The sequence below is a fragment of the Puma concolor genome, chromosome A2 (genome assembly GCF_028749965.1).
Source record: "Puma concolor isolate L17-30 chromosome A2, mPumCon1.1.hap2, whole genome shotgun sequence".
NCBI lineage: Eukaryota > Metazoa > Chordata > Mammalia > Carnivora > Felidae > Puma > Puma concolor.
The window spans coordinates 55,253,068-55,258,351 of NC_141668.1; positions in this window are offsets into that span (position 1 = coordinate 55,253,068).

The window sequence follows — 5,284 nt, forward strand, 5'->3', positions numbered from 1 at the left end:
TGTTAGACACTTCCTCCCACTGTGATGTGTTCACCAATTGCTGACAACGATTGCCATCGCTTTCTTGCTGCTTGTTCATTCATTCATTCATTCATTCATTCATTCATTCCTGTTTTTATTTATTCCACAGGTATTTACTGAGAGAAAGCCACATGAGGTAGTCGTTAGAGACATGGGCTCTGCAGCCAGACTGCCTGGGCTCAGAGCCCAGCTCAATCACAGTCTAGGAGGTGGAACCATAGTAGAATTACTTAACCTCTCCCCACCTCAGTGTTCTCATCTGTAGATGGGGATAATTAGAATGCCCATCTCAGAGGCTAACAAAGATTAAATTAGCTAACCAGTGCCTGGCACATGGTACAGTAAGTAAAGGGATACTGAGTCAGTGACATCAAATCCTTGCTGTTCACATCAAATCAAGGCAGTCCCGGTGGAATGGGAAAGGATGATGTGTAGTCATGAAGAAGGCTGGTGTGAGCTACAGCTGGGGTAAACTGAGGACTTATCCAACCTGGCACACCTAAGCAATGGGGGCTTAATATAATGAAATTACATAGCTGTTGAAATTATTTATTGACAAATTAGTTTCAGCACAGTGGTAGAGCTATAGATAATTTTCTTCAAAAATGAATATAGGGGCACCTGGGTGGCTCAGTCGGTTGAGTGTCCAGTGAAACATTTGTAACTTTTGGCAATGATGTTTTTCTGTTTCGGCTCAGGTTGTGATCTCACGGTTCATGGGTTCAAGCCCCGAGACGGGCTCTCTGCTGTGGGTGTGGAACCTGCTTGGGATTCTCTCTCTCTTTCCCTCTCTCTCTGCTCCTCCTATGTGCTCACTCTCCTTCTCTCAAAATAAATAAACTTTATAAAAATTAATATAAAAATGAAATTCTCTTTAAAAAATAAAAATGTTCACATACATAAAGCAAAAATTTTAATAAACCTTTATATTAAGAAAATATAAGCAAAATGCCACAGTGTACATATTATTGTAATATTGTACATAAAAACATGCATACTTTAATCAGCTTTTCAGTCATATCTGTCTCTATTGTAGTAAGTCCCTGGCATTTTGGAAGAATGTATTCATGCTAATGTCTTTTTAATTTTTATTTTTAAAGTAAAATTGCCATATTATTTACACTTGCATTTTATAATAATTTGAAATAGATCCTTCTCTGTGGACTAAAATACTTTTTTTTTTTTAACATTTATTTATTTTTGAGAGAAACAGAGCGTGAGTGGGGGAGGGGCAGAAAGAGAGGGAGACACAGAATCCAAAGCGGGCTCCAGGCTCTGAGCTGTCAGCACAGAGCCCGATGTCAGGGCTTAAACCCACAAACCATGAGATCATGACCTGAGCCGAAGTCACACAGTTAACCGACAGAGCCACCGAGGTGCCCCTGGACCAAAATACTTTTAATTGAGAAAATATTCTTTCTAGAAGTGCTGAATTATTTGGTAACCTCCGAGCAAGTGCAGATAAATAGAGGATAGTCTCCATTCTAATGTTTCAAATCAGAATGTGTTAATATTTCAGCTCAAATAACATCACAGTGTATGTCTTTTGCTGCCATTTAGAGCATCTTTATTCAACGAATATTTTTATAAGGCATGAATTGGCAAATAATTTCTTGCTATTTATGATTCTTTTGAATATTTCACTGAAGTTAGATGTTGTAAAATTACAGGCCTTTTCAATTCCATTTTAGTACAGAATATAAATTGATCCTAATTAAAAACAGGAGCTTCATCAAAAGCTTTTTCTCACAAATCAAGATAGTGTATACCTCTGAGCTCCAAGGTTTAATTTCTTCATTTCCTCCCTTCCTTGGGTAGAGACAAATTCAATCTGTCCCTGTGTAAGCTTGTTTTAGATAATTACGATTCATAAAAAGTTTCACAACCTGAATTTTTTTTGTGTGCTCCATCTATTGAATAATTTATTAAAAGATTCCAATTGATTTTCATCAAAATGCAACCAACACTTAAGGAATTATTTCAAAAGAATTCAATAGTATTCCAGGACACGTAGAGTGATTTACAACATAGTTATTATTCAAAGGCTCAACATTTCTAAAACCAGATTGCTGATGGGCAACAGAGAAAGGAAGAAAATGTGTACTGCCAGAAAGCTGAAGTTTTTGTTGTTATTGATGCATGGGGTTTATTTGAGACGGATGATCTGATACTTAATACGAGCTCTGTCACAAGAATTTTGTACTTTAGTTACTTTGTTCACGTATAGAAACACTTGTAATTTTTAAATGTTTATTTATTTTTGAGAGAGAGAGAGAGCACAAGCCGGGGAGGGGCAGAGAGAGAGAAGAAGACACAGAGTCTGAAGCAGGCTCCAGGCTCTGAGCTGTCAGCACAGAGCCCGACACAGGGCTCAAACCCAGGAACCCGTGAGATTATGACCTGAGCTCAAGTCACGCACTTAACCGACTACACCACCCAGCTGCCCCAGTGAAACATTTGTAACTTTTGACAATGATGTTTTTCTGTTTCCTTTGGTGGAATACCGCAGTTGAAGTACATCCTGCTCTATAGCTTTCTTGATGTAGTAAGAACATTATTTTTCCATGAACCTAAGCCCCCAACAAAATTTGTGTTCCTTTTATTACTGTAGAAACACATTTCTTCTTCAATATTGAACTTTTGAGCTGAATTTATAACACAGTAGACCCAACGATGTCGGATGTTTTACCTGTGAATAAACTTCCAACAGTTTGCTTTGATTTCATGAATTGTATGGGGAAGAAAAAAATCACACCATTATTAGAATTAATCAATTATCAGAGGACTTATCGAAGCATCGGAGGACTCTAATATAAACAAGGCTTCATGCAGCTGTTTGACAGCTCTTCTTTTGCAAACATCACCAACACACATACAGCTATCAGTTCACATTTTGTATGTATGGACCTGGAATAAACATGGGCAAAATTAATTGAGACGAATAGTCATTTGATCTAAATCAGAAGTCCTGCTTCACAGAGTGATATGTAAACACTCCTACCGCAGCTGCATATGTGAAATTGTCAGTTGGGGGCATAGCCTTTTAAAAATAGTTCTAACTTTTGAAATAGAGGCTGGAACTTTTCCAGTAGATTTCTGTCTGGTTTTAATGTGGTCAGAGATGTCACCAGAACCCAACAGTGGATGGTAAATGTTATCAAAGATCTCATGCACTTTGTATATACATCAACTTTCTTAATGCACAGAAATCCAGTAGTTTTTCATTTAACATGTACATTTTTGAAAATATTCATTTATTTATTTTGAGAGAGAGAGAGAGAGAGAGCAAGCACAAGCAGGGAAGGGGCAGAGAGTAAGGGAGAGAGAGAATCCCAAGCAGGTTCTGTGCTGTCAGCACAGAGCCTGATGTGGCACTCAGTCCCATGAACTGTGAGATCATGACCTGAGCAGAAATCAAGAGTCGGACGCTCAACCAACTGAGCCACCCAGACTCCCCAAACATGTACATTTTTTTGTTCAGTCGCAGCTGAAAATATTTATTGCCTAGCCCCCCCAAAAAAAAAGTATTAACAAAAGAGTAAAATAAATGTAATTTTATGCCATATTATAAATGAAAAACCTCTACCACAAGAGCATTCAGATAACCCATTATATACTTTATTGTAGGAGTTCTGAGTCTCTAACTCCGGTATATTTTACACAGGACCTAATGCATACTTTCCCTTATTTTCCAGACAGAGAAGCTTTCTTGAGACAGGGAGTACCAATCTTAAAAAGATACATTGGGGGCACCTGGGTGGCTCGGTCGGTTAAGCGTCCGACTTCAGCTCAGGTCACGATCTCGCCGTCCGTGAGTTCAAGCCCCGCGTCTGGCTCTGTGCTGACAGCTCAGAGCCTGGAGCCTGTTTCAGATTCTGCGTCTCCCTCTCTCTCTGCCCCTGCCCTGTTCATGCTCTGCCTCTCTCTGTCTCAAAAATAAATAAACGTTAAAAAAATTTTTTTTTAAAGATACATTGGAAATCGCCAGGTAAAGTATGAAAAGCAGTTTTAAAAAATTAGCTCTGTGTAAGCTTGTCTCACTGAATCATTACAAAAACCCTGTAGATGGATAATATTAGTCTGATTTCATGTATGAAGAAACCAAGGCTTAGAAAGATTAAGGGATTTGCTGGGAGTCCCCCACCTAGGACTTGATGAAGCTGGGTTGTAAGGCGAGGCCTGTGACTCTGGCGCTGGTCATCCCTGGCGGGTCCACCAATGCTGCTGCCTATACTGTGGCTCAACACGACAGGTGGCATGCACATTGTGAAACTGCTAGTCGTGTTGGTAAAATCCAGGGTGGGGTGGGAGTGCTGAAGGATGCAGCTGGAGGTGGGTGGAGGCCAGACTAACCTGAACTCATCCTGGGAGCTGCACAGAGCCGGTGGCAAAGCTCTTCTCAGCGAAGACCCCAGGGTGATCGCAGCCTTCGCTTGCCCGCTCCCTTCCTCACCAGCCTGGGCGCTTACCCTTTACAGGTAAGCCTTAGCAAGGCTGAGTTAAGCATAATTCAGAGCTCTACTGAATACTGTCTCGTATAGTTTTCTCACTGTTCTGTGTGCGTGTGTTTGGTGTCTCAAGCAAAAACCTCAGCCTCTCTAAGACAGAGACTGATGTTAAATATAGATTTCTTAATAGCCCTGCTTGGTGCTGAGCACATGGGAAGCATTTAGAAAAACGTTTGTTGATAGAAGGGGGGTGGTTTGGGGATTGCATTTAATTGAGTTCCCTAATATCCCAAATGTTAAGACATTTTACGTGGGTTTCGGATCTGCCTTAATTTTGCTTTTTGACACTCACCAGCTTTGTGTTGTTCCCCGCCCTCCCCGCCCCAAACTTGCTCTGGTTTGTTCGTGCCTCCTACCTCCATTTTAGCCACTTAGCCTTGCATTAGGGTCACACTTCCTACCCCGTTTCCTGCCCCATCTGAGTAACAGGCTCATTTTCTTCCAGACTTTCAAGGCCAAGTGAGTCCAGGTGGGCAGGCAGTTGACTCATTAATGCTTCATTGGCCGTTCCCACTGATGTGTTACTTGATTTTACTCTCAGTTGATTAACCTTCATGGGTTTCGGTAAATCTGACCAGATCTGCTGGAAATGTGTTATATAACACTGTACCCACTAGCCACAGGTGGTGATTTCAATTTAAATTAATTAAAATTAAATTCTAAAATTCAGTTCCTCAGTCTCACCAGCCATATTTCAGGGACTCAATAGCCACCTGTGGCTAGTGGCCGCGCCATTGGACAGCACAGGTTTAGAA